The following is a 20,445-nucleotide window of genomic DNA, read 5'->3' as shown; positions in this document are numbered from 1 at the left end:
AAATATTAAAATTTCTTTCTGTTATCTAGTTTAAATTTTCCTCTTCCAGTTTAAAGCATTTCCCCTTGTCACTACTTGCCCTTGTAAAAAGTCCCTCCCCAGCTGTGAGCCCTCTTCAGGTACTGGAAGGCCACTATAAGGTCACCCTGGAGCCTGTCCCTGTAGGGGAAGTGCTCATCATTCTTCTCTGGACCCACTTAACATCTCAAAGCCCTTCTTGTGTTGCAGGCCCCAGAATTGGACATGATACTGCAGGTGGAGTCTCACAAGAGCAGAGCAGAAGGGCAGAATCACCTCCCTGGACCTGCTGGTCTCACTTCTCTTGATGCAAGGTACTTCTCTTGATACAAGAGGTACTTGTTGCTGTCAGGGACATCAGTATGATTTTACTGATGATGACCTGGTATATATGATTAATCATGTCGATGTGTGCAGCAGGTGAGTTGAAAACATCCATACATTGAATGTTCAGCCTGGAGAAGAGAAGGACCCAGGGAGTCCTGATAGTGACCTTCAGTATCTGAAATGACGTAAGAAAGAAGAGGAGAGACTTATTAGCAGGGTCAGTTGTGATAGAACAAGTGGAATTGGTTTCAAACTAAAAGAGGGAAGACTTAGATTGAATATAAGGAAAAAAATTTTTTACTATAAGGGTAGTGAACCGCCCAAACATCTTGGCCAGAGAGGAGGTGGGTGCCTCAACTCTGCAGATATTTGAGGTACAAGCTGGACTGGGCTCTGAGCAACCTGATCTAGCTGCTGGTTTCCATGTTCCCATGCAGGGAGCTGGACTGCAAGACCTTAAAGGTCCCTACTAACTCAAATGATTCTATAATTCTCTGGTTCTATCCTGCTCCTAAATACACCACAGTTAAGTAACAAAACGTGATAAAGGGCCATTAAGGGAAACATATCTCAACTTTTATCAACTATCAATACTAAGAGAAGGCACTGTGCTGGTGTCTTGCCTTCCTTTCTGGACCTCCTACACGAGGGGATAGAGAGCTTTTGTGCCCCAAGGAAAGCTTCCTAAAAGGTCTGCCAGTTCTATACCATACTCCAGAATTGTTGATCATAGTGTAATTTAAATTCTGGTGTTCTGGTGAGTGTGTTGCCTTTTTTTATGAGTACAGTTTCCTAGTACCTGTATGAATTGACATCATTTAAAATTAACAACCAAGTGTGCTTCCTATAATGTCCAATCAGTACACTCAGTATTCACTGAAAATTACTTAAAAATTCCTAAACATGAAGAACAACATCCTTTCTTGAACAGAAGCTTTACATGATGAAAAGCATATTTGGTCAAATTCTCACATGAGAAAAATAGTTCTAACAGCTAAAGGGTCTTCAAAATATTCTTGTGCTAGAATAAAAGTCTGTTAGACATTTTTATGTTTTGGAGTTGGGTTCCTTTGAGATGTTTTAAAATATGGCTTCATTCCAGATTCATGAACTGCATCTTTTGAGAAATATAATTGCCCTCCATTGGTCTTATTTATATATTATTGAAACAATTGCACTTCTTACAGACTTTGATTTTCTTATTTCCCTTCAACAGTATTGGTGTATTTTTTATGCATGGTCTCACGGCACTGAGCTTGTCCTCTTCATTTTAGTTACCTTTTAGGTGTAGTTCAGGAAATTCTGCCTTTAAGACAGGGCCTATTTATTGGATAATGATTACGTATTGGTTAATACAAGAACAATCTGTAAGATACAAGCATGTCTTCAATCAGATGACAAATTGAATCACATTTTTATGAATAGAGGTCAGTAAGGATAAAGTAAACATACAAATGCAGTTTGTTTCTGAATCTTATGACTAATGAATTAATCTGTGGCCTACCACTGAGGAAAAAAAAAATCAAAATGAAAAACAGCATTACAAATATAGTAGAAAACAGTTAAAAAGTTGCAACAAGTACTTGAAATGCAAGATGACAGTTAAAATTTTTAATTTATACATGCCCCATAATTTTTACCGCAGGGAAAATGTACAACATAATTGCTGTATTTTATATTACCGTACCTACTGTATGCTACTTTTTTTTCCTTAATATTTTTTAAATTTTCTTGGAAATTGATATGCCTCTAGAATACAAACTGTTACTAGAGATGCCTTATTTTGTTGATATAAAGTATCTCACATTTATCTAAGAACTGCATGTAGTGGAAAACATACAGTTACAATATTTGGATAATTAGAAAACTTTCTATAATTAAAACAGTAATTTTCTTTCTTTGTAATCTCAGCAGAGTTAAATCACTGTTAATTATAAAATATATTTGTTTCACTTATGATAAGCTTCTTTCAAGCTGAGAATCATTATCTTTTGAGAAAAGGAATTTTACCACTTCTTTAAAAATCATGATCATATTTTAAATAATTATTTCCGTAGAACTGCTTAGACTTGATGGATTATCTGAGTTGGCAGGATAACCTTTAAGCCACTGATTCCAAAATTCACTAGATTATAGCCCATTATCTACCATCAGTGGTTCTCAGACTATCATGGAGCCTTATCATCAAATTTTTAATTGAAAATGTTCCAACGGGGATAAGATTTGGAGGCCACTCGTGGAATACTCAGTAAGGTATTGAAAACATAATTTGGTTACTACTTCTCTAAACTAAGAAGCTTACAAATAAGAAGCTATTTGGCTAACAATGGGTTTACTTGTAGCTTTGGGGCATTTCTGAAGTGATATGCTAAACTGACTCTCTAAAGCAATTAAATTCACTTCTGAAAAAATTAAGACTCACTTTCCAGCTGTCACGGCATAATCAGAACAAAATGCCTATCATGGGAAAACTAACCTCATACCCCTCCTGAGCTTTTCTTCAACTATGTGTTGGCATGTCGCAGGAAAGAAATTTATTGGCATTTATGATGTTTTATTCAAATTTCTTTCTTTCTTTTTTTTTTTTTTAATTATTTGAAATAACACTTTGCAAAAAAAAAAAAAAAATTGTGAAAGTGGATTCCAAGCTCCATTGTACAATGCATACTTTATATATTTTACGTATATATGTGAATTTGTCAAGTTACCCTGTGACAGACAACATTTGGTTGAGTTCTCTTTTCCAAATTTGCATCTTATTTTTTTTTTATAAAGAGTGATCAGTCAAGGTGACACCATCTGGAGAGAGAGGAGACATTGCCTTTCCTGGGAAACACTGGACATTGTCTGGGGAGATTATGCCAGACAGGAGGCAGGGTCATAGCAGCAAGCTGGGCATTCACAAAGGATCTGTGAACTAAGCAGAGCAGGGAACAGATTTTGAGGCCTTGACAACCTTCTAGGTAACCTTCCTTGATCAGCAGGGATTATTAAGATTTTCCCACTATTCAGAAAGATGTAGAATAAACGGTAACCCTACAGGATGCAGGAAAATACCTGTGCACTTTCTTAAAATGGCTTTTATATTTCTTCCTAAGGTTACTTAGCTACTTTGAATTTTCTCTATAGAAAGAAATATTCTAATTCACTTTCTGACTAAACGGAACTGTCTTTTAGTCTTTCTATAAAGACCAGTGTCAAGACGAGACCATTCTGAGTTACCATGAGTTATTTTCCTCTTAGGTAAACATCTATTGATAAAATTAATAAAAAAATAAGGGAAGCAAACTCAAAATAATTGAACCTTTTCTGATATAATATTTTATGAATTCTCTAATACTGAAAATTGTGCAGAACTGAAGTTTCACCCAGATTCGACAAAGAGCATATCATTTCATTGTTTTTCTAAGCATAGACATGAAGATAGGTGATTGACCTCACCCTGCTTTGTTCTTTGGGATAATCTATTGGATTGGTCAAGTGAAAAATGCTCTGAGTTGTAATTCTTTACTACCCATGATTTGCTTGTTCTAACCTATTTTGTTGTTTTATGTTTGTAACTAAGTTTGGGTGTGAAGAATGAGGAGGCCATGAAGATTACTATGCTTCTTTATATTTGAAAATTAATTTTTGCAAATTGAGAATTGTAAACACCTCTGAGAAGCAATGCTTCCTGTAATGGAAAACAATAAATTCCTACAGTGTTGTTAGGAAATAAATTTGTATCATGAAACTTTAATAAGTCATTCAATATGTTGTGTCCTTAGGCTATTAGTATACCAGGAATTATACCTATGTTCTGGAAAACTGCAATTTGAAAACCTTTCCTCCTTTTCATGAAATGTAATATTTTTAATCTTATTATGTTTCCTTCTAATAAGCCACAGCTATTTCAATCTTTTCTTCTTATAGTAAAGCTCTTCAAAGTGGACAGCTTTTTGTAATATCTATTTCCTGCCACTGGGAACATTGCATGTTTGTTTATGCAATACTGAAAAGAGAGTTCTATTTTATTAGATATCACACTTTTAAACATATATTGAATATATTTTCAGTATCTTTAAAGGTCTTTCGTTGAGTTAGTTATTACTGAATCAAAGATAAATGCTGGATAGTCTTCTGCCCACAAACCTTTAAGCTATATAGAAAGAATTTATTAGAAAAAAAATCTGAAAAGAGAAGACTACATTCCTTTTGCAGGGTTCTGTTGGAAAACTTTTTGTGTGGGTATGTATAGTCACATACAATTATTTACTTGCTACTAGGAATTAATAGATTTAAGAAAGCTTGTGTGAAGTGTTAATTCTTTCAATACCTTGTATGTTAAATATAAGCTACTAGTTTTTCAGAAGTTTTTAGAATGCTCAGACTCAGAAATGACAAATTCTTTTTTATTTATTGCACTGCAGTAATTAAGTCCTAGAAATTGCTTACTTGGAGTTAAAAAAAATAATGTATATTTTATTTAAATAGCCTCTGGTTAAGCTTTCAGAAATCTATATTATTTGTCTTCTATTTCAGGAAGTATTTCACCAGCCCGTTTCTGAACTCTCCTTTGGTTTTTTTGAGATTAAAATTCTTTGGATAGAAGTTACACTTAAAACAGCTTTAGTATTTTTATTTATTCCATGGACACTCTCCTTTTCATAGTAGCATACTTTTTAAAAATCCATAAAATATTCTTGGAAAAATAAACAAAAGTATGACAAGCAAAAAGATAGGTGTCAGTTGATTTTAACTCTTGCAATAATTGTACGTTCTGAAATTCACTGATGAAGGCAGCAGTGGTCAGCAGTATTTCCTAGCTGTTTAACTAGATCACGGATCTACATGTTTTTTTGGCATAAAAATTACAAATGCATGCATACTGAATATATGGTATCTCAAAGATAAGTAGAAATATTATATTTCCATAGAGAAGAAAATTTCTCATTTTTTAGATACATTCAACAGTTACTTTTCCTAATAAATGTCTCCAGAGGCAAATTATTGACCATTGAGGAGCTCAGAGTCACTTTACAATGAAGTATAGAAAACAGATTACTTCAGCTAAAGGAGAATTTCCTTTCCAAGTAATTGATTAGAATGTTTTTGGAGATCTTCATGGAGAGTAAAAAGAATATTAACCAGTTAGAACCTTCTATTAACTCAACAATGAATAATCTTTTACTCACTTTTTTTTCTCTGTTTTTCACATTTTAAATTTGACTTTATGGTTGAGTTTCAGTTCCTGCTCAGTACTTTCCATTCTGTTGTTGCAGGATCCTGTCACTGACTTAAAACTTGCTCCCATTCATTGTTCCTCCAAAACTTTGTTAATCCTGCTGTAAGAGCAACAGCAGCAGACAAAACTACATTTCTGTAAGTATCATTATCATGATGAAGACTTCCATTCTGAAAACGTTTGCTGTAGGAGAGACTAACCCAACTATTCACCTGAAGAATGAACGAAAAAGCTGAGATAAAGAGTACACTTGCTCACTATTGTGTGACTGATCAGTAAATTAGCTTTGAATTGTAATAAATTAATGCAGTCAATATAATATAAATCAATATAATTGAGTAAAAATTATCTGAAATCATGTGAGAATTTTTAGAAGTAGTAGCCTAAATACCATTTCATGCTGTTTTGGACTAATTATCTGCTGGTAATGGAATTTTCCCTTTGTGTTCCTGTTTCTTCCTTTCATACTTAAAGACTACTAAGGTCTGTATTTGAGGTTTTATCTGATGAGGTGAAAGTTATTCATGACTGTTCTCCCATTGCTTACTTGAGTTTTAAAAGTAAAAGATCAGCATACTTTGAGAAAAATCTTCACTTTTCCTATTAGTAGTACCATGTTCCATATCTAGTTTTTGAGATTTAATGTACTCACCCTTAGATTTAAATAGACCTATTCTTTTATCTACCTGTTGATGATACTATGCTCCTGGTAAAATTTTAACGTATTCCTTAGGATCACCACTGATGGAGATCCTGTGATTGCTCCCGGTTTCTCCAGGCTTCACTATTATGTGAGAAAGACTTCCTCTCCCCTGCCAGGCTTAACTGGAATTTTTCTCATTGCAATTTAAACCCACAAATGTGAAAAACAGATAATTTCCTTCCTCTTTCCAAGGGCCTCTTAAGTTCTTAAAGAACTGAGTTTTTCCTTTCGGCTTAATAATACCTAACTCTCTCTTTTCTAGTACATGATTCTCTTGACCTCCCATCTGCCTCACTGCTCTGCTTCATGCATCCTTCAGAACACAGTGTCAGAAACTCCTATTTCAATAGAAATTCTATCCATGCTGGGTAAATAAGGATCTCTTTATATATTTTGCAAGTATTGTCTACTTTCTGTAGATCTCAGTGTGACATTTGCCTTCTGTAACATCATGACATCGACTCATACTTGGTCACAATCTAAAACAATGCCCACACCCACATTTTTTCTAAAGAAATACTTCATAATCTTTGGTTCTTTATTGTGTTTTCCAAACTGATTAGCCCTGCTCCAGTAGCTCCTTCACACACTGAAATTTGCCTTTGTAAATGTGTATGGAGGTGCATGTATAATTACAAAATTATATACTTGGAATTGATGCATGTTAGTCAGTAGTAGCGCTCTTGATTTAGACTGGTTGTGGTGATCAAAAAAGTATTTGGAGAAATACTGAGTTTCAGCATCTTGCCCCTTATCCAGATTGACAGTTAACACAACAAAACTTTTAGACTACAATGCTCTAATTTAGAGCATTATGTTTAGTATGCTCTTGAGCTGCGTTTTCAGCCTGAATTAAGAAAGCAAGGAAGGAATCAGAGGCTTGTGCACGAGAATCTGATTTTTTATTTTAAAGTGCACCCCCAAAACAGTTGGATTATTTTGTTTGTTTTCATTTTTGTGCACCACATGGAAGGAAAAATGATGCAGATATTGGTTGAGTTTGTATTTGATTGTGCAGATTAAGTTCACAGAAAGCAAACTTCTTCCACATGTGCAAGCTGGCAAGTATTGTAAGCAGGGAATATGCTTAAGATATAAACTGCAAAACGAAGATCCTTGTGTAAGGAAAATGGGTTTGAGTCATTAAAATGACTATGTGTTTGCATTTCAGCTTCTGACTTATACACAGCAGCTCTGCCTGTCTTATACTAACAAGCTGAAATCTTGCACTGGGAGCAAATGCTTATATTGAGTCATATTAACTTATGCAGCTATTCACTATGTAAATTGAGGCAAGTTGCTATGGTAACCCACTGCCTAAAACAGCTATCCTTGCAATCTGAGCAGGCCTGTCTGATGTCGAACCCCATGGTGTTCAGGATCTGCTTTGATCCCAAGAAGCCAATGTCAGATATATGGTGAAGAGGACAACATACAGAACCGTCCTTGGCTGTGTTTAATCAGTGAGTGCTTCTCCTTTGAGCTCTGAAACCCACAACCTTCTCTTCCGTGAAGAAAACACCAACCACTCACTTATTTCCTAAGGATTATTTTTTTCCTTACACTGAAATTAAAGCAAATTATAATTTGTGACAATTAACTGGTGACCTTCAGTATTTTGTAATTTGAGAACTCATCATAGTTGTTGTTTTTTTTTTTTTTTTTCTAGAGAAGAATTAATTACTTAGTGATTACATTAATTTCTCCATTATTGTCCTGTATTTGTTCAGAAGTCAGCTTACCATTCCTCTTTTTGTGGACTTGTACTCGTTCACTGCAATAACAGAAGTTGATTTTAATTAATTTGACTAGAAAATACATTACTAACATATTGAGGCAGATTGAGCAGACTGCAGTAGAAGTCTAATATTACACAAAAGATTCTGGAGTGCTTAAAAACACAGCAATGCTGTTAAAGCACAAATGCTACATCATTCACACCCTGCTCTTTAATAGGAGCAGTGTTTATAGAACAGCTTAAGAGCTACAATAGCACAAAATATAAAAGATGACAAACTAAAGCAAGGAACCAAACCACCTGATGAATTGGTACAGGGATTACCTTCATGATACTCATTTTTCTTTCCAGATTGTATGCTTACAGCCTTAGCTAAGGAGACAGAGTTCTTGTGTTTTTCATTCAATTTGCAGTACAACCTGGGGGTTGTTTCATTTTCAACCAAACAGCAAAGATTTCTTGTTAACTCATTTATAGACAAACCTGTCTTCGTTTGCAGATTCCTCTCACCCATCATCTGCCTTTTCTGAAATGTGCACATCTCCTTAAAGTCTCACTGGACAGCACCTCACTAAGCTTGAAGTGATTTCAATAATCCATTTAATCTTATTGGGAATACATGCTCAGAAAGTCCTTCCTCTGCTGAAGCTAGTTCTTTAAATTTATCAAGATTCATTCTAAAATGAATATATTCTTTTCTTTTTATGTTTACATCCTTCTTGTTCTCCCTTTATCCAGGGGAGACTGCTTCAGAATTTCACCCTTCTGGGAGTTATAAACCTGTTTCTTGTTTGTACTCTAAATTTATTATTTGCTTTAATGCTGATGTGACAACACTATCTTGGAGCTTTAACAGCTTTTCTTTCTCCCAGCGGTTGCTGTTGCTAATATATTTGTAAATAACCACTGCTCAGTCAAGAAATAAACTTTATCGTGTATTTAAACTGATGCCAACCATTTTTAGCTTGATTCCCCAGCAACAATTTTGTTTGAGTCCTGCAGCTGTGGGGAAACTAAGAACGTGCTCAGAGGACCCATTCCCTTAAGATAGCAAGAGCTGAATTTCATGTTAGAGATTCTGAGCATGGCATCACCGTTTCTTTTTCCATCTTTTCCCTTTTCTCATCCTAAGTCTACTGTAAGCCTTTAGAAACAATCCAAGAAACAGAGTCAAGACTAAGAACTAAAATGTGTAATAGGAGAAATGTCACAAGAATATTCATAAGAAAAATTGTGACACTTATAATTTGAGCAAGACAAGGTGAAGAGATGTTTATAGAGAAATTTCAAAATGCATCAAGACACTTAAAATTTTTCTGCTGAATTGATGCAAAAAAATTTTTGCAAATAGTTTACTCAATTCATAATAATATGATGAACCCTAAAATTAATAGATCAAGGCAAAATAATTTTCCATCAGTAAATGTCTTTTGTGTGATGAGTCCTGTGATTGCACTCATTATACATGGTCCTAGTCTTAAGAGGCTCTCAGAAAAATATTTTTTACTATAAAACTCAGTATAACCCACAGTAGTAAGTGACTGTTGCCTCAGTGACCATTGCATTTATTGTTTATCTACTTTCTTGAAGGGATTGAAGTATTACAATTTGCAACATGAAGCTGAACATGGTTAAAGGTTGAACAAGTGGCAAATGCCTCTGGAAACATATTAAGAGTAATCTTTTTTCACAATACTTGAAAGAAAGCAGCTATTACTGAAGAAAAAAAGATACACTTTAGAACTTTCAGTTTTTATCAGGGGAAAAGGATTGTCATACAGGAAAATTCTCTTATTTTGAGCTGACAATAGTGCTTGATCATTCTGGGATAAAATCTTAGCATTAGTTTTATTTCAGTGCATATAACACTTTGTTTATACATTAAGATGTGGCTTTTTCTTTACCATTAATATATATAATGTTTAAAGAGATGCCATTATTGTTGAACAAGAAATACAAGATCTTATAGATTAAACTAAATCAAAGGAAATTTTGTCAAATATTTCAATCCCCTGAATTAAATTAGCCTGTTTTCCCTTTATTTTCAATAAGATGTAATTGTAGTCATATGTCAAAATAAATTAACATGACTTGGGGTCTGGATTCTAAGTGATAACTGTCTCTTACAGCAAAAAAGAAGTATATAAAGTGTACGTACAAATTGTATGTAACAGACTTGATTCAAAACTTGCACAGTCTGGCTTAAAGGTGCTGATTGTACAGAAATGGCAGTTTGCTTCTGTCACTTGCATCACCAACTGGAATTTGCAGTTAAGCCATTGTAGCGAGTGTAGGGAGTGAAGGACGAAGGCATACAGGGAAGAAAAATAAAAGAAAAAGCAAAAAAGAGAAATAGGAGGTAAATGCTGAAAGGCATATTCTTTCCTTGTTGTCCATGCTTAAGTATATTAATAGTAAGGTTTTAACTTCAATCTTTTAATTTTCTCTCATTAAAAAAGAATAGACTTTATTCTGTATGCTAGACTTCATTAATTTTAGGTGGAGGTGATTTAAATTCAACTTCTAAAATCAGAAAATTCAAGGCAATATGGATATCACAAAGCACAGTCTGCATCCACCATTGTGTGAAATCCTGACCCAGTGAAATCAATGGCAAAATTCCCATTGACTTCAAAGGGGTTGGATTTCATACCCAATCTTCTCTTTCTTTTTTCTTCAGTCTCTGTGCTAAATGGGATCTCTTTTCCCAGATGGGCCTTTTAATGCTATGCAGAATGATCATTTCAACTTCCTCTTATGAAATGGTGAAACTCTTCTAAGGAAGATTTTTTTCTGTTTTAGTTTCTTTTTCAAATGTTACTGACTTCCTGCATAATAAGGCTAGAGTAACATTTCCCTGATCGATTGTCTCAAAGGTATTTTTTCTCTTTTTTTTTTTTTTCGCTTGCAATTTAACAAAGCATGATTTCCAGAAGTTTACATTTTAAATATCAGTTAGATATATATATCAAACACAAATTTTAGATAGGAATTATATTCTATAGTGAATGTTTATATCCACACATGGTAAAATTACACAAATTGCTAAACTGCAATGTACTGTAAGTTCTCAGTTTATTCATAATCTCAGATCTGTGAGGTTTTAATCACATGCCATTCTTACTGTTTTCTATGGGCCATAAACTGGAATTCTTTCTTTACTTATTTTAAAGCGCCTGGTCACTGGCTTTATTTCTGACATTCCATTTAGAAGCTAAATTTCTCATTCTTGATATGTTAAGGTCCTTCCCATGAAGACCACCACCATTTGTGTGCACACATTTCTTTTTTTCTAGAATCAACAGCTAGAAAGATCTAATTGCAGCATATCTAATGTTTTAGTTATAAATCTTACTTTAAAAACAGCTACTGAATTAACTTGAGATATTTATAAAGAAATGTGGGTCCCAATGTACAGAGATTTTTTTTGGATGGTAGCTGAATACTTACAGTTTTATGTCCTGTAAATCACGACAAAGTCCTGCCCTAGTAAGATCTCCTTCCATGATAAGTTCACCAATTTAATAGTTGAAACAAAGACAATGAACATACTGTTTCTGCATCATAGTAAGACTTCATGGCATCCTTCTGGATGAATTATCCAACTGCAACATAAATTTGTTCCTCCTGTCTTCCTAATGCAGTGAAAGCAATCTGCTGTGTTTGGTTTTTTTTGTTGTGTTTTTTTTTTAACATCAAGCCCCTGAAAATAATGACTCAATTTCTACCCTTTGCAACTGTCCAATATGGAAAGTCTGATTGCTAAAATTTCAAATAATCTGATGAATTCGGGAATGTAATAATACTGCACATAAAACAGTAATGTTTCTTAGAAAAATAAATAAATAAACAATAAAGTTCTTTAAAATTATGATTTATTTATAAGCATAAGATATAAACATGTTCCTGTAGGCATAATATATATCTAATTTATATAACTATTGGGTGTACTCTTACTGTCTAACATATAATCTGAAGTTTCAACAGTTGTTTTTATGGTTTATGCAACTTTGCTGTATACACTCCGTCTCCTATTCCAGGTCATTAATCAACACATTTACTTCAGTTGACCCCTGCATGTGATACCTGAGGAATGACACCAGGTGGCCACCAGCTGTACTTTGAACTTCCAATCACAGCCTTATTCTTGAGCCAATTTTCCATCCACCGTATCAAGCATAAGCCCAATCTGTATCTTACCAATTTGGCTATAATTATACTGTGAGGAGCAGTGTTAGAGGCCTTGCAAAAATCAAATTATGTTAGCGTTACCTGCAGAATCTGTCATCTTTCCACAGCAAGAAATTAGGTTGTCAAGCATATTCTGACTTTGGAAAAGCTTCCAGAGGAATTTGTTCCACAACCTTATTAGGGAAAAAAGGGAAATCTCACCAACTTCTAAAGAAAGCTTCATCTATGTCCTCTTTTTAATCAGCTGGTCTGTAGCAGATGCCTACCACAGCATCACTTGTACTGTTCTCTTATCCTCTACCACAAGATCTCCTCTGGCCTATCAGCTGCCCCAGGATGGAGTTGCATGCACTCCATCTGCTCCTCTGCACAGAGCATGACTTTTCCTCACCTTCACAGACGCCCTTTCCTGAAGAGCCTCTTTTTTCTTATTCCCAAGTTCAATTTGTGCAGGTAAGATATGATTTTGACTGTTGCACAAGCAAAAATTGGTCTTTGTACTTCATCTTGAGTGTCGGAATGAGGAATAATACAGTAGGCTTCATTTTATTGTGATTTTCTCGCTCTGTATCTGTGCCATCAGCAAGTGGAGAGGACTTCTTAAGAAATAGTTTCACTTAAAACTGCATGCAAGTGGGAAATAAACACTATGAGCCTGGGGCTCATGAAATTTTAGAAAAGCAATCTTAATGTTTCCTGTGATAGATAAGCAGAGTTTGAAGAATGCTTGAGTAATTGCACACTACTTATACCTCCTCGTTACATTTTATTTTCATCTCCAACACCAGCAACTCTAAAATTGTCATAGAAGTGGAATCACAGACCTTCTGACATTAGCTCTTTTTTTTTTTTTTTTTCTTTTAACAATTCTCTAGAATTAAAAAACAAAAAGGCATTTTCTGGTAAGATTATGGCAAAATGCTATGTATTCTTTCAGCAGAATTTTGAGATTTTTTGCTTTTTTTGTTCTCAAAAGGTGCCTAATTTTGTGGACAAAAGCTGTATACCTATCACAGCCTCAGTAATGATATTGTAACAATGTATTAAGTAATAAATGAAACAACAGATTGGTAGCCTGACATTTTCAAGTTCAGTATGAAAATTGCATTATAGGGAATGAAAGGGATCTTTAAAAATTTTGTCCAACTGCTTTTGTTTCACAAGTAATAGAAATAATTGAATACATACACTCGTTTCTGCTTGTTGAAACATCTGCACCTGTACAAAGGAATGTTTTTGTAATCAGGTTAAGTTATGTATGACTCAAAGACTGAATGTGAAGTCTAATAACTGTAGTCAGTAATAACAGTAGTAAAAGTCTGAGATATTCTCTCAAATACATTTTTGCTTTCACTGAAAGAAAATTAATTGAAATCAACTTACTTAAGTACCTTTTAAAGATCTATTGGGCCTGTTAGTGCAAAATTACTAGCAATTGTGGTAGAAGTGTAAAGTCTGTAAACATAATCATAATAAATGTAATCACAGGTTGCTTTCTAAAATAGTTAAATCTATTTGATGCTACTGTAATCACTGCTGTCTCTCTTTAAAAGTATGTTACGTTTTCTAGCTATAAGAAGTCAAACTATAAAAGTTCTTGAGCATAGAAAAATATGTACAGATTTATTGTCCCTCAGTTAACAGCTCTGAAGAGTATTTGGCATGATGATTAAAGATAATATTTTTGTACTTCATAAAATTTCAGTATTAGGCAGTAAAAGATTCTAAATTTAGATATAAGAGTTTCTAGGAATTCAGACTAGCTAGATTTAACTAGAATACTATTTATTTCTACTATGCATGTAGGGAAGCATTTAAGAATTTGACCTTCCCCTGCCTAACGTGGAAGCATTTACAAATCCATTAAATTAAGGATGTACGTTTCAAACTCTGTTGTCCTTTGAGACATTTAATTTTGCTAGCATTTACTTTAATTGGAAATAAAAGGAATTATATCAGTAAACTGGAAACACCAATTAACTTGTCAGGATGAGGAAAAATCTTATTTTCTGATTTTACATTTTCAGTGGGCGAGACTCTGCTATAGCTCCAAGGCATGGCACAGAGCAAGGACAGTGTACAGAAAGTAACCTTATAAAACCCATCCTCATTCACTGTCTTTATAGATATGAGTTTAGATTTTGATAACTCTCATTCTTTTCTTTTTGTAAATTCATTGGTTAAATAAATGAGCTGGCCATTATCATCTTACCAGTGTAGTGATATTTTATTTTCTTGCATTGAAAATACCTATGACATGACTTAATGAAACGTCTAGTCTTTGGGATTGTTGGTAGCTTTAATTTTTTTTTTTATTATTTTTATTTATTTATTTATTTATTTTGTAAAGAGAGAGAGAGGTTGTAATTTCAGGTATTACAATCTCAGACTGCTGTAATAAACTGAATTAAAAATATCTTTTTTTTTTTTCTTTTTTTCCTGCAACTCAGTAAAACATAGGAACAAATTAAGAAATTACTTGTGTAATTAAATTCAGATTTTCTTCAGATACTAATGCACTGCTATTTGGTGAGGAAAGAATTTTATCCATGGTCTAAAGGATAGGATTGTATCATTTAAAATCAGATTTGTTTACAGTCTAGAAGGGAAGCTGCAGTTGTCACTGTACCTGACAGAAACTCTTTGGTGTTTTGCAGAAAACTATTGTGATGTTATTATAAGTTCATTTAAATTTCTCAAATTTATATGAGCATTTCATTTTTAATTTTCAAGTCTGTCATGGCCTGAAAATTATGCATAAAACCAACAATGGCTGAAAGGATTAGCAGAGTCAAGTGGAGAAAGTGTCTTTTAATGTGCTATATGGGTCGACTTGATAGTGTTCCCCAACATTTCCCTATTGACCAAGACTATAATCCTCTTCCAAAATTTGACTCCAGTGGAATGCAAGGAGTTTCAACTCTTCATCTTTTATCCTCAGGGAAAGGTTTTTTTTTCATGTTTCATTGTTTCCTTCAAAATAAAGATGAAATGAGGAGGAGGAAGAGGCTAAAATATTTCAAAGGTCAAACAAATAACGTCAAGGATTCTTGTGAGAAGTATTTTGAAGTTAACTAGGAAGTTGGTTTGACACCTGCAATGATTTCCCTGACATTTTGATAAGCTTTTCACTTAGGCGTTAAGTGAATAAATTCTGGCTTATTTCATAACATTCTGTATGTTTGTAGTCTGAACATATTTTGAACAGTGCTACTAATGACTGTTTTTCTGTTAGCCTTCAAGCAGGCAGCCAAATCATGTTCTTTTTTTTAAAAAAAAAAGAGTTAAAATTGACATTTAAATTATTTGGATATAATATCTTTGTAACAATCTGTATTAGATAATGTATAATCTATGTTTTATCACAGAATTTTTAACTTTCATGCCAAATGAAATAGACATATATTTCATTGCTAAATAGCATCAGTCAGATATGCTTCAGGCCATAGTGGTTTCTGAGTAGGACAGAAGCTAGAAAAAAAAAATTACTGTAGTTTTGAGATCATTTTGAAACACAATCTTGCTTAAGGCTTTTGTTAAAGCAGATTACCTTACTGCCTATAGTGAACAACGAAACCTATTCTTATACTACTTTGTACAATTTAAGTGAGATATATTTACAAGACTTCCAGTCTTACTCTGTAGTATTGATTTCTGCTGAGTGGAATGACCTTACTACAAAGTATATTCTTTGTTAATGGAACCTTCTTGATATTATTTTCTGATTGAAATATGCATCTTGAGTTATCTACTGATCACATCTTAAAATATATATAATTTATCCTTACATTCTGTTCAAATTTCTCAACATTAATTACATAACATCAAAAATAAATTTTCATTAAACTTTTTAAATAAAGTTTTATTCAATTTATTCATGTTTGCATTTGCAGTTGGAGAAGGATGTTGTGTAGGCAAACTGAAATTCAGTTGGATAACCTGAACTGCATCACAGAATCACAGAATCGTAGGGGTTGGAAGGGACCTCCAGAGATCATCGAGTCCAACCCCCAAATCATGGTGGCCAAGATCCATAAACTATGGACTGTATTTCCATTATTTTATTAAGTTCTTTAATTTTGAATCTGGGCTTTTTCCTTCGCTAGGAGAACTTGAAATTAAGAGATGACACAATTAATTTTATTCCAGCAGATCCAGCATTCTCAAACATGAAATGTTGCAGTGAAGCATCCACTACAAAGTAGCCTGTTTTTCTGGTTACCTTTGATTTTTGTGATTTTTTATTTTTATTTTTATTTTGCATCTCAGTTTATTTGAGAAGAATCTAGGATTTCTAGAAAGATGCAGATTTTCTGCTGTTTGTTTACTCTGGTGTTTTTTTCGCTTTATTTTCCAGTAGCTGGTTATTAAATCTCTCTGAAGTTTTGTTTTGGAAAAGAAGAATGTACTCTGAGTTTTATGGTGACAACCTGGTGAAGATAACACATTATTCTTACATAAATTAACCTTCAGGTATTTCTTAATTTGCTTAGTCTCTTGTGGGGAAAAAAAAAAAAGAAGTTATTTTACTAAAACTGTTGATGTTTATTCTCTTAAATTGAGCTTAATTACCACATAAATTTTTTACCTAATGAAGAAACTATTTCCACTTATCTGTGTACATTACTCTCTCTAGCCAATTAATGTCCTGATTCTGGGGCTGTAGTTAAACAAGGGCATTCTGCAGGGTCATCCCCTCACATCACACCAAGGTTTTCTGCCCATGTATATTTTCACCAAAAACACACAGCAACACTGTTAAACAAAAGCTAATTATCAGAGGTGAACGATGTGTTGACAAAAGCACACCATGCTGAAGTCATCATTTAACAGAAGGGAAATAGGTGGACATCCACCTATTATGAAAATACCAACTCATCACTACTATATACACTCAGAGTACCACACATTCTCAGATTTCAATGCAAGTATTTGAGAGAAAAGTTAGGAATTTATTTGTCAGTGGCTACTGTAAACCTCATATAGTAAACATTGCAGTCAATAAAAATCTGTGCATGATTAAATAATGCAGTTACAACTTAAGGAAAGGCAAATGGTTTTTCTTTTTTCCTTTTTCTTCCTTTTCTTTCTTTTTTTTTTTTTTTTTGGAGGGGGGGGATTGGGGCAGGGTAAGGTGCCTAAATTCTTAATTCTCTTACTCATTCCTGCCTTGCTCTGTCTTAGCAGTATTTATTTCCTAAGTGTCTGACAAATCCATATTTAAGTCAGATCTTCTAAGTGAAATTCTTCAATTCTTGCTAAATCTTTTGAACTAAATTTAGTATAAATTTAGTATATTTTACAGGTAATTCATTCCTCTGATAAGTACCTGTTTATGCTGTGTATCATCTTAAAACATACAATCTACTGCAGAAACATCCAATTGATAAATCAGAAGCTTTCTCACTGGTCCCATGTGACTAAATCATTAAATCTCCTTGTAGCAAATATATATGGAAAAAACTTTATAAGCATAGATGCAAGAAAAAAATAAAAATCAATACGCTTTTTTCATCTTTTCTCTCTCTCTTTTGAACATTTAAACAGAAGGTCAGGTTTTGGGAATTTATAACAGTGCTTCACAGCATAAAGCATTTAATTTTCAGTACTATTCAGAAGGATGTCTTTGTCACCAAGAAGCATACATTTTTCTTAGTTATATAGCATTACTACTGAAGCTACTGAAAGTCTCCAAGCTTGAAATGCATCTTCAGTATACAGTTGCATGAAGCAAGAATGTGGTTTACTGTGTTGCAAGTTTTTAACCTTGAAAGAAACTGAATAATAACTATTGCAAATGAGGAACACTTACCTTACTTTCCTATAAAAAGCAAAATCTTGTGTAAGCTAATTTTTAAAAAGTTACATTACTTGATACTGCAGTTATAAATAGCTTTCTAAAAATGGCTTGAAGGATATTGTAGGTTTTAATCATTTGAGCACAGGAGGAACTTTACTGTAGTCACCTGGGGCACAAGGAGAAAAATCTCTAGTACAAGGTTCTCTGGTTTTGGTATTGTATATCTAATTGTCTATCTAAATTGCAGTAAGACCTCAAAGCATAGGTTACACTTATTTCCAGTTAATAACATCTGAAGATAAGAGAACATTTTACTTTCAGTGCTCCACAAAAACAAAACTCAGACTGAAATATGTCTTTTAAAATGAATGCAGTTAAATGAGATTTTTGCAAAGGGGAAAGCAGTGTATTTATGATAATGCATGCAAAACAAATCACTTGTGATATAATTGGTACATTCATGAGATGATTTCCATCAAACCATTTGTTACAGTTATTTTAGCCTTGTGTCCTAAGGAAACAATATTTGTGTGATTGTGCACTCTGTCTGGTTTCCCTTGCTCCCTTCAGTAAACGCTGAACGTCTTGGCCAATTTCAACCTGATTTAACAATGGGACAGAAGTCCCAAAGATAATTAAGTTCCTAGAAATTTCATGAGAAGTAGTTATGCACGAATTGGCAGGAGAGAGAGGGAGCAGTGCCCTTAGTAGAGCAGACTCTACTAATAATACTATCAAACAAATTCTGATTTTACCCGCTCAATGACACCAGCAGGCATGCTAGTATATAAAGATTATGGGGCCACAGAAAATATTAATGATGAAGAGAAAGGAAATAATTGTTTTATAGCTTTCTATATGAAGTCAGGGGCAAAAAAAAAAAAATAATCTACCAAACAGGCTTTTTAATACTATCAGGAAATTCAAATGAAATGCATCAAAATTAATGTTTAAGTTAATAATGTAGGTTTATATTCACGCTTATTAAGAGCAATGAAATAAAGATTTCTCAGAACTCTGAGTGTAGAATGAGCAATTACAAGTAAAGGAATGATTAAAAAAGAAATATTTTAAATCTAGTAAGCCTCATTGACAAGTAAAGAATTCTTTTTATTATACTCAGTTTAAAAAAGAAAAAAAAACAACAAAGAAACTTTCCCAAATCCTGACCTTCTGTTTAAATGTTCAGAAGAGAGAGAGAAAAGATGAAAAAACCATACTAAAAAATAGTATAGAACGTTGCCATTTTGGTCTATTGAATGTACCATTAGGTCATTCTATAGAACATACATTTCTTGACTTTCCATTTTTTCCCAGAAAGAGATGCGTTAATAAGTATTAATGTCTTTTCATTTGGTTAAGCAAGAAAAACTATGTGAAATTTCATAGTCTATTTTAATGAAAGTGTTGCATTTTTTTTTTTTTTAAATAAAAAGTCTCTGTGAAGTTTCTGCTTACGTGCATATATAGAAGATTTAAAAAAACAACAAGAAAACAAACATACAAAAAAATCCATTCAATTCAAAGTTATATGATCCTACATGAAGAAAAACTACCAAACTCTACAAATAGAAATCCACAAGTTTTTGCCTGTTTTATTTTTAATTTATTCTCTTTGACCTTGACCAGGCAGAATACTAGTTATGCAACAGCTTGCTTATCTGCAGTAGGATGTTATGGATTAATGCAGTCTTGCTTCATGTATCCCTTATCCCTTCCTTTCAATTTGTCAGTATTCAGTGCAGGAATTATAAGAGAAAGTTGTATTTGAAGTTAAAAACAAAGAAAAAGAAAAAGAAATAGAAACACAGACACAAAAAAAACATTCTCAAGCCTCTGGCTAACTATAAAAGAACCAGTTGGGATCAAGATTAAAGATAAAAGTGGCAAAAATTACATAAAACTATTCTAAACCTCTAGGCATTGTGAAAGATAGAGCAGAAAATGTTTATATAGATAAGGGAGCTCTAATGAAAGAACAGAAATTTGATCACTACTGAATTTTATCATGACATTGTCTAGAATAAGGACTGAGGAATGATCAAGAATTATGACAGTCTTCAGCAGATAGGTAGTCTTACAGAGCTCTTTTATTAATCAGCAAACAATACAGTGGAAAGAGGGAAAAGGGAATTGTGTCATAGTATCTCATCCAGATATGATAAATTGGATAGAAACTTGGGAGTTTCTTAGGAGTGATTAAACTAGGGGAAAAAAAAAAAAAACAACAAACTATGGGAATACTTCAGTAGATAAAATCAGAACTACTTCAATAGTGCAGACTTATATAAATATTCAGTAGAAAAGCAATGTATTTTCTTTAAACATGAAAAGGAGGTAATCACAAAATAATAAAAATTTATTTAGATCAACATCATTTGAGTAAAACAATAACTAAAAAATACCATAGCATTAGGATTTAACCTTTGGCAAAGCCATAAGCT

At 33.4% G+C, this 20,445-nt stretch overlaps 1 long non-coding RNA gene across 1 annotated transcript in view; it reads left to right on the top strand.

The window, feature by feature from the left end:
- Positions 1–257: 257 nt before the first annotated feature.
- Positions 258–20,445, top strand: part of LOC149916030 (uncharacterized) — a 42,326-nt gene continuing 22,138 nt past the window's right edge. The window contains exons 1-2 of the long non-coding RNA XR_016471002.1: positions 258–332; positions 5,607–5,706. This is a non-coding gene — a long non-coding RNA (uncharacterized LOC149916030). The remainder of the gene's footprint in view (positions 333–5,606; positions 5,707–20,445) is intronic.

The sequence above is a fragment of the Phasianus colchicus genome, chromosome 14, assembly GCF_987193195.1.
Source record: "Phasianus colchicus chromosome 14, bPhaCol1.hap1.1, whole genome shotgun sequence".
In the NCBI taxonomy this organism is placed as follows: Eukaryota; Metazoa; Chordata; class Aves; order Galliformes; family Phasianidae; genus Phasianus; species Phasianus colchicus.
The sequence above is the reverse complement of the archived record's forward strand: the minus strand, read 5'-3'. Positions and strand labels throughout refer to the sequence as shown.